General features: G+C 38.8%; 1 long non-coding RNA gene across 1 annotated transcript in view; it reads right to left on the bottom strand.

Moving 5' to 3' along the window:
* LOC144245207 (uncharacterized) overlaps positions 1 to 3,651 on the bottom strand; it is a 331,942-nt gene extending 328,291 nt beyond the window's left edge. The window contains exon 1 of the long non-coding RNA XR_013339199.1: positions 3,382 to 3,651. This is a non-coding gene — a long non-coding RNA (uncharacterized LOC144245207). The remainder of the gene's footprint in view (positions 1 to 3,381) is intronic.
* Between the last annotated feature and the right edge of the window lie 6,754 nt (positions 3,652 to 10,405).

Here is a 10,405-nt window from a genome sequence, read left to right as displayed (position 1 = left end):
CCACACAGCATTATATTATGGCTGTAACCACTGGCTTTAGATGGCTCCTTTAGTTTGTCTACAGCATTTGTTCACACCTCATTCCTTTAGGCATCACACTCATGAGCTGAGTTCTCTGAAGCTCTGGTGAAAGTTCTTACAATTCTTTACTTTTTTAAAGAATTTTTAAAAATGTTTATTCATTTATTTTGAAAGAGAGAGAGAGAGAAAGAGAGAGAGAACGTACCCATGTGAGCCAGGGGCAGGGAGGAGGAGCAGAGACAGAGGGAGAAAGAATCCCAAGCAGACTCTGACCTGTCAGCTCAGAGCCCCACATGGAGCTCAATCTCATGAACTGTGAGATCATGACCTGAGCAAAAACCAAGAGTCAGACGCTTAACCAACTGAGCCACCCAGGCGCCCCACTTCTATCCCCTAAGTTCTTCCTCTGGCACTCTGCCAAAGCCCATGAGTACCGTATCCAGAGGAGCTTTATGTTCTAATTCATCCCCAATTTTCTAAACTCTTAAATATTTTTGCTAATCCTCTCCCTATGACAATATAGGCCTTTCCCTGTCTTCCACAACTGTTACTTTATACACACTCTCTAAAATGAAAATCAATGTTTTTATGGAAATACACTTATTACAGAATTGGATGAAACAGAAGGACACCGAACACAAAACTAGAAAACTTGTGTTCTTTCCCATTCACTGAGTGGTGGACCTAATTATCTAATCTCTTTGAATTCCATCCTACCCATCCTACCTGGGAATGAGACTGTCCTACCCTAGTGACAAGGGATCAATGGTATCAAATGAGAAGTATGTGGTAGTGCTAGTGGATACTGGAGGAACATACTGGGGGAGAATACCCTTTTCTTTCATCTTAGGAAATGAAAACACGGAAATGCTTAATTATTTTGCATGTATATTTGTAAATATCAGAATTAAAATTATACATATATACACACACATCTATCTCTCTGTCATATCTCTGTATTTTTTAAGAGAGAATAATAAGTAGCCAGTATTTTTCCAGATGGCACAATTAATCAACATGTCTACATTTGTCTTATTCCCACAACTGCAAGACTGATTAGTCAAGACTTGATGGAGTGGAAGCCAAAGCAGTCACCCCAGTGGATGTCTTACAAGTCGGCTGTGCCTCAGATAAGAGTTTTGACCCTGAAATCCTGGGTCTAGGAGCACCTGGAATATGACATAAAATTTTCTTAAGCCATACCTGTCCATTTTTTTTGTATAAATTAAATCTAATAATAAATCTGTCAGTTGTATTTCCAACCTCCAAAAAAAAAACTTTTCAAAATAAATCTATGGCATAATGCTTTTACTGGTGGGGACAAGTAACTCGTTTACTACTGTAGCCAAAATGGCAAGTGAGGGTAATATACAATACTTAAAAATAAATATGGTGGCCTTATAGAAAAGATATTTATACTTAATAATTTGGCCAGAAAAAAAAGAGCTTGAGAAGATTAGTGGGTTTGTTTGTTTTAACGTTTCTGTGTTTTGTCCCTGCAGGCCATTGAGGTGCTGAGTCTGTCTGGTTTTTTTTTTCCTGCAGCTTTCTGTCTTTTCTAAAGTTTGTACTAACACTGTATGACTTTATCCAAATGTTGTCACCATGAGAACATTGGGTCTAGTACACAGAGATATAACAAGGCTTCCATAGGAGGGGGAAATGGGAAAATATAGTCATATATTAAGAGTTAAATTATGGGGCGCCTGGGTGGCTTAGTTAGTTAAGCGTCCGACTTTCGCTTAGGTCATGATCTCACGGTTTGTGGGTTCGAGCCGCACGTCGGGCTCTGTGCTGACTGCCAGCTCAGAGCCTGGAGCCTGTTTCAGAGTCTGTGATTCCCTCTCTCTCTCTGACCCTCCCCTGCTCACGCTGTCTCTCTCTCTCTCTCTCTCCTAGAAATAAATAAAACATTAAAAAAAAAAAAAGAGTTAAATTATAAGGGGCACCTGGGTGGCTCAGTGGGTTGACTGTCAGGCTTCGGCTCAGGTCATGATCTCGTGGTTCATGAGTTCAAGCCCCACATCAGGCTTACTGCTGTCAGCAAAGAGACCACTTCTGATCCTCTTCCCCACTTCTTTAATCCCTCCCCTGCTTGTGCTGTCGCAAAAATAAACATTTAAAAAATAGAGTTAGACTATAAAACCCAATGCTGAACAGCTCACAGCAGATGTGCAAGAGGACCTTCAGGAGTCAGAATGTTTCATGGGCATGAAAAGATTGACTAGCATACATATTAACACAAATTTAAAAACAACATGTAACTTAAGAAGATTATTGGTCAGCTCTGGAAAAAATAAAAGGGGAGGCATGGTGAGAAATATTGGCATGGTCCACATACAATTGGTATCTAGGAAAGAAGTCACCTTAGTTAAGTCTAACTATGATGATCCAATCATATTCACTGTGCGACGGAACACATAATAAGTACATACTTGGTACCGGTTAGACATTGTTCTAAATATTTCATATGCTGCATTATTTAGTATGAAGTAAGTTACTATCACCACCTCCATTTTACTAATGAACCCATTAAGGTTTAGGGGAGTTAAATAATTTCTCTCAGGCTTCACAGCTAGTAATTGTTCAGGCTGAGATTTGATAGCTTAATCAGAGAGCCTCTGCACTATACTATACTATTTAAATTTTGCCCAATATCACTTAACTTTCATCTAGTCTTCTAGTTCTCATTCTATGTTCATCAATAATTTTATAGCTAATTTTTGGCTTGGAATGTCTTTATTTTCAACATAAATAGTCCAGCTTTTGTTACGGTTACAAATGTAGGGTATATTAATGGAACTGACACTCTGGTGTCACATACCAATCACAGGAGCTTGGTTACTGAGAGGCTCTAGGGACAGATGGGTTCCTCTTAGGAGATAACATAACTTGGTGCTTAGGGCTGCATGTTTACCAATGATCTAATAATTTAATTAAGTCAAGCAATTTTCCAAGAGAGGAAAACCAGATATAAGAAATAAACCAAGGGGTGCTTGGGTGGCTCAGTCAGTTAAGTATCCAACTTCGGCTCAGGTAATGAGCTCACCACTGAGTTCCAGTTAGGCTCTGCGCTGACAACTCAGAGCCTACAGCCTGCTTCAGAGTCTGTGCCCCGCCTCCCTGCCCCCCCCCCTTGTCCTGCTCATAGTCTGTCTCTCTCTCAAAAATGAATAAACATTAACATGAAAAAAAGAAATAAACCAAAAAATGAGTTAATTGTTCAGATTTGAGTCAGAATGGAAGGCTCAAAGGGAATAGAGAGGTCTAACTAGACAGAGATTGTTAGAAAAGCTGATCTAGAGGCTTAAGGTTACCCAAGTTAGGTTTCTGCGAGAAATGCTCACTTTAAATTCTTACTTTGCTCAAGCTGTAACACGGCCGGCCGTGCACGACCTGGTGCGCTCCGTCTTTCTGTGTGGCAAGGACCGGTTTAACAGCTACCTGCCAGGGCGCGGCAGCCTGTCCGACCTTTCCCGGCTCTATGCTCCCAGCTGGCCTGCAGCATTTTCCCGCACGCCTCCAGTGCCCCTGGGCCTGGTCCAGAAGGCCAATGGCTCCACGTGGTGCTCAAGGAGGTGCACTTTTTCAAGCTGCAGGTGCCTATACTGGCTGCTCAGCAACCGCTAGCTCAATCCGCGCGGTGTGCCTCGTGTTGCAGCCTGTGGGCCGAGCTGCGCGTGCGCAAAACGCAGCTCAAGGCGCCGGCGCGTGACACGGCATTTGTGTTGGGCACCAGTGGCACGTGTGTGGAGGCCCACCCGCGCCTGCTTGGGGTGTGCTGCAGCCACGTGAGCATCGCCAAGGCTGCTGCGTGCGAGGCGCTGCCTTGGATGTGCCCTGACCGGAAAGATCATACCTGCAGAAACAAACATATTAATAACAACAACAAAAAAACCCATAAAGGAGTAACATATTATAAAGGAGAATGTTTTGGTTGGATCTCACTGAAATAATTGGCTCTACCCCTAAAATATAAGTACATTAGTATAAAATATGAGACGGGTAGCTAGTCAAGCCTTAAAGGTAACCCTGCAGACTCACGGTAGAGCAAAATTAATTGTGAAGCACAGTTTTAATTCCTGGGATGTTTGATGGGAGAGACAAGAAGAGAATTCTGAGAAGATGGATTGAAGAGTCTTTCTAATAGTTCTCAGCCAAGAGAGACATTCAGTTTTTCTGCCTTCAGCCATGAATGGCTACATAGAACAGCAAGCCATTGCAGGCTTTGCCCAATATATTCATAGGAATTCTCAAGCATTTTTCATTTCTTGCATTTTATGCGTTGGTAGATTAACAATTGGAAATATCAGGAAGAGTAGTGTGAACAATAAAAATAAACTCTATGAGTAACAAACACTTGAAACACGGTGTCTGATCACTTTTAGGATTGAACATTGGACAGTTGCAGGGAGCCCATGAAATTCTAGAGATGGCTAGATTTGGTTGTATCCCAGGAAAGAAAAGAGAAAGGGAACATTCATTCTCCACTGGATGAAAATAAGATACACTGGGCAATGAAATCAAAATAAACACAAAAATATGCTCTATTTTACAAATTACATAACCTCTATTATTTATCATGAGGATCAGGTTATGATGGGTTGGTAGAGCAGACAAGGAGGGATAACTTCCTTATACTACCTTGTGAAGTGTGGGTCTGTTGGCGGGGGCATCCCTATAGCAGATGAGAGCTTATTTGTGTTAATTGCTTGGGATATCACATCAGCTACACAAATGGCACACGGTAAATGAGGTACCACAAAATGAAACAAATATGTAATGGTGGGGAGGGTCAAAAAATACTTTTAGTTCCAATTCTGCTACTAACATGACATATGGCTTTATATAAGTAAGCCATCGTGGTGCATCCACACAGGAATATTATACATAATAACAATGTATAAGAACAAAAGAGACAAAGGTCTCTATCAGAAGCTATTAAGTTGGTTGCTGTAGGACACCCCAAAAGAGAAAGACCAAGAAAACAAGCCAACAAAAATAGTGTTAATTCTAGAAATCCACAATTATGAAAACTCAGCTAGTAGATATTTAGGAGGGAAGATAAATGTGTGTTTATGTGTGTATATCTGTATATGAGTATGGAGCTTAAAGCAGAGCATTTGGCATGGATAATGGGAAAGACGAAGGATAAAAAATGTAGATATCACATGAGAAGGTTTTCTCCGATTTTATTCATTTTACAACAGGTTCAATAGTGGTTTTTTAAATTTTCTTATTTATTGTTATGATTATATGCAGTAGTAGCATTATTATTTTCAAGGAAGTAGATTGAGTAATTAATTTAGAATGCAACTGTATTCATTTTCAAAAGGCAGAGCACGTCTGGCTTTTACAGAGAACAGATGACCCAAAGCCTCATTTTTAATAGTATGTTCATACTTGTCTTTTCCACATGCATTAGGTTAGGCCCTATTATAAGTCCAATGCCAAACTGTGAAGTATATATCATAAAATTTCAAAATGTAATAGGCATTGTGATATAGTTTTCACTTTCAAATTTGTTCTTTTGGAAAGTAAGGCAATAAACAACCTTGTTGTCTTAAAGTGTAATTTACATGAGTTAAGAAAATGGCTAGAGCCCACTGTTTTATTAACTTCCACTAGATATCTTTAAACATGATGAAAGGCTCTTACATATGAGTTCAAGTATCAGGCAGCTTTGTATTGAGAGAGTAATTTATTTTTCATTATTCACTTACTAAAACAAATGCATCTGAAACAGAGGAGATACGGATCAGCTCTGCTACAGTAGCCAGTGAGATGGATATTTCCCAGACTTTCCAATCAAAAAAGAAAAAAAAGCCTACATTTCTTTGTTCTAAGCATGATAATGGAAAGTTGATGCCAATTTTCCAAGCTGAAACCTGCAAATAGCAGCTTAGATTAGAAACTAGCAAGTGACTTTTCAAATTCAGTACTGAAGCAGACAGCAAAGAGCCCTATAACCCAAACAGCGGTTTATCATAAGATATATTTTGCATTTATCCTAGCATATGCTTTCTGCCAGACTCAGACTCTAATGACCAGGAACATTGGATATCTGAAAATACATGTGGAAAACAGTCTTTTAAATGATTACCATGTTTTCTAAGAGTGTTAAAGCTTCAAAGAAACAGGCCAGGTATATGGAAGTTTCCAGCCTGGACAAGCAGGTCTTACTCAATGGGATTGGTGGAGAAATTTATAATGCTACTGACTGTTACCTGGAGAAGTGCCCTACCTCTCCACTTTAACTTCCATATTTACATTACATATTCTCCTTTTATTATTAAGGCAACCTCTTATAGAAAGGACCCATAAAAGTGAATATTGCTATATCAGCCCTATTTTATCTTGCTATTTGACACTCTAGGCTTGTTTCTTAGTGTTCCACATCTCTGAATTTTCACATTAAGGCTCTGTCTCAAGTTGGTTGAGAGAATCAGACAATCAGATGCAGATAAATAATCTAGAACAATGTGGCAGAGAGCAGGTAGTCATTGAATATTGGCCTCTGCCATCCACTTGCACCCTCCTGCTTTAAAATTTCCAGAAGGTTGCACAGTTTTTCTTCTGTGGTCTTTCTAGAGGGAAACGTGGTTCCTTGCCTTATGTATTCAACCCTTACGAGACCTATTCTTTTCTGTTATATCCATGTGGCAACATGCAAGTGAGCCGCAATAAAGCATCCTCTGTGAAAGCATACTGAATACATTTAAATAGCACTTTGGATCCACTTCTAAAGTGTTATTCCAGCAGAGTTTCAAAAGGTAAGTGACAAACATACTCCATTGAGTCACAGGCTTTCAGAGGAAGAAAGACTGTAGGACTAGGACCAGTAGACAAGAACACTTGTAGTCTAGCACCTGCACCCGAATAGACAAAAAACGGGGGTAATGTTAAATAAAACTGTTCTTAAGGATGTTTGACATCTACTCTTCATGTCTTAAAAATCTACATAAACGAGAGTAGAATGGTGGTTGTCAGGAACTGAGGATGAGAGAAATGGGGAGATGTTGGTCAAAGGGGACAAACTTTCAGTTGTAAAATGAAAAACGTTCTTGGGATCCAAATACACAACATGGTGACTCTAGTGAACAATACTCTAGCATACAATTGAAAGTTACTAAGAAGGTACATTTTAAGTATTTTTACAACACACTCAAGGAATGGTAATTATGTGATGGGATGGAGGTATAAGCTGACCTGATTTGGTGATTATTCCCCTGATATATATATGTATCAAAGTATCAAACCATCACCTTCTACACTTTAAGCTTACACTGTTATACCCAGATCACAGTATCCTCACTGACCAGAGACCACCGGGGAGACCGAGTCACGCATGCAAAGGCAAAGGGCTTTATTACGGGCTCAAGCTCGGGCTCACAGACTTTACCAGCGCAGTGGATCCGTGCTGTGAGCCCCGAACAAAGGCAGAGTAGGGTTTTTATGGGGTTTGTGATGGGGGAGTTACAGAAATTGTGGCATGGAAACAGTGATCCAATCATAATTATACAACATTATTGACAGCGGGTTTAACCATACATGTTATCCAGAGTATCTGTTACTTTTGGCAGGATCCAATTACAACATTCAGGGTACCCTTAAATTCAACCAACCATAGAGCAAGCCTAGAGTCTTGTTCGGTGACTAATGGGTTAACTTTTACATTAGGCAGCTGAGATTTATCTATAGTTGCTGGCCTTTCTTGATTGAGCGTTGCCAAGGTAGTGTGGTGGAGTGAAGTGTTGGGCAGTTTCTTTGGCCTTGGGCAATGTGTAGCTGCCTGATAGTTTCAGGGAAACTGAAACTTAGGCCTTCTAGTTTAGAGGGGAAACTTAAGGCCTGTCATGGATTTTGTATGGTTGAGACTTGTGTCCTTACAACACAAGGTGATATGTAATTATTTCTCAATAAAGCCATTAAGAAAAAGAATTCACAGCTGGATTAGTATTTATTATTATCCAAATTAAAGATACTTAGACATTCTATCAATGAGATGTATAGGCATTTTTCAAGAAGCAAAACTTACTAAAACTCTTTAAAAATATCTGCCTGCAATATTGCTTTACCAAAATAAATTCCTAGTTGATAGGGCAAAGAACCTGGACACAGTGTGTGAAGATAGGACAAACAATCAACAATCTTAATACCTAACATATATGGAGTTGAAGAGAAACAATTGTACTTTCTCACAATATTACCATATACATCTTAGTTTTCATAGTCCCAGTACAAGGAACTATTTTACTCCCATTTAATGGATAAGGCTCTTGAGACTCAGATAATTTCAGTATTTTTCCACTTTTATTGAGAAATAATTGACATACATCAGTGTATGTGTTTAAGGTACACAACATGATGGTACATGATTTACTTATATTGTGAAATGGTTACCACAGTAAGTTCACTTAACATGCATTATCCCCTAGGGATACAGTAAAAAGAAAAGAAAAATTATTTTTGTTATGAGAAAGAACTCCTAGAATCAACTCTCTTGACAATTTCCCTATATATCATACACCAATGTTAACTATAATCATCGTGTTGTACGTTTTATCCCTAACTACTTATTTACCTTATAACTAGATGTTTGTACCTTTTGACCACCTCCCTCCAAATTTTGGTATTTTTATCAGGCCACATAAATAGAGAAGACTGGAATTAAAATAATGTTTGTATAATTTACTGTTCTTTGAACTTACTCTATAAACAAAAGGCTATTTTTTTTTTATTTAACTTTATCACTCAGTGTCCTTTGTAATAGCCTTAGTATCAACTTCGTGTTCACAAAAATCCTACAAGGCCTCATGACTGAGAGGAGGAGGAGACTAAAGCCATGCTCTGTGGTCTAACTCTAGCTGGATCATGGCAGACAGATGTGGTCTGGATTTTTACACAATGTATAAGAGAAAAGATAAATAGCTCCCCCTGTTGAAAGCTTTAGTCATAAGGCTTTGCATTCCTTCTGTCCAAGGCTGTACCCACACAACTGCCTCATATTTCAGTGCCTACACATGGTTCTTTTCTTCTGCTATATTTAGCTTCTTCCATGTTCTGTTACAGGAAGTCTAGCCATCCTCCAATAGTCACTAGAGCATCATCTGGAGTCTTCCCTCTTCCTTCTAGACTGTTATTAAGAAAAAAATCCTGCTTCTTTACATTAGAATTTTATCCCATCTTTATCATAGAACTTTGTACATTGTAATCCAGTTGCTTATGGATTTATATGTCTGCTTCCCTACTCGATTCAAATCAACCTGAGAAATAACTTTGCAACACATAATATTACTTCAAGATATGGGAAAACAATCATGATATATGAAGCATACATAATTCAAACTGGAAGCAGCTCAGAGAAAACACAGCAAATATTTACAATTACAACCACTGAATAGTGGGATTGGGGTGACACCTTTTTGCTTACCTGTTTTTCTAATTTTTCAACACTAATTATATTATTTGCATACTAAAAGTGAGAGGTAGTTGAGATATTTACATTATTTTAGTCACTGATCAAATTCTGTATGAAAAACCATATTCTGCTTTAATTCATTAACTCAAATAATAAGGAATAAAGAGAAACTTTGATACAATGTAACATAATGGAAGAATGGAAACTAATAACTACATAAGAAAAGATTAGGCTTTGCAAAACGGCCAAAGACTAACTGAGATTTTGAATAACTAAGATTATTCAACCAGAGAGAAATTGCTATTGACTAATTATATAAAAGATAAAGATACATGGGGCGCCTGGGTGGCTTAATCGGTTAAGCGTCCGACTTTCGCTTAGGTCATGATCTCGCGGTTCGTGGGTTCGAGCCCCGTGTTGGGCTCTGTGCTGACTACCAGCTCAGAGCCTGGAGCCTGTTTCAGAGTCTGTGATTCCCTCTCTCTCTGACCCTCCCCTGCTCACGCTGTCTCTCTCTCTCCCTCTCCTAGAAATAAATAAAACATTAAAAAATAAAAATATAAAGATATATAATTTATGATCACTAACTGTTGTTCATCTCTATGGACTTCTAAATATTTTTAAAAAATAAGGAAAAGAAGGAAAGGGAAGGGAGGGGAAGAGGGAGGGAAGGAACTGAGGGAGGGAGGGAGGGAAGGAGAAAGAAAGAAAGAAAGAAAGAAAGAAAGAAAGAAAGAAAGAAAGAAAGACTGAAACTCAAGCAGAAGGGAATTAAACAACATATAAGGCAGACTTTTCTGACAGTGAAAACTGTTAAGCACTGTACCAGATTACTAATGGAATAAGGAAATATTTATTAAGGCCTTATAAAACCAGCCTGGAATAATTTCCAAATTGGCATGTGTGTAGACAGGGGGATGCTTAAGTTGACTTTTAAAGGTCCTTTGCAGTGCTTTGCTTTTA

Source organism: Crocuta crocuta, unplaced genomic scaffold (assembly GCF_008692635.1).
Source record: "Crocuta crocuta isolate KB4526 unplaced genomic scaffold, BGI_CrCroc_1.0 scaffold78, whole genome shotgun sequence".
Classification (NCBI taxonomy): domain Eukaryota; kingdom Metazoa; phylum Chordata; class Mammalia; order Carnivora; family Hyaenidae; genus Crocuta; species Crocuta crocuta.
Note: the sequence above shows the minus strand (reverse complement) of the source record. Positions and strands in the feature narration are given on the sequence as shown.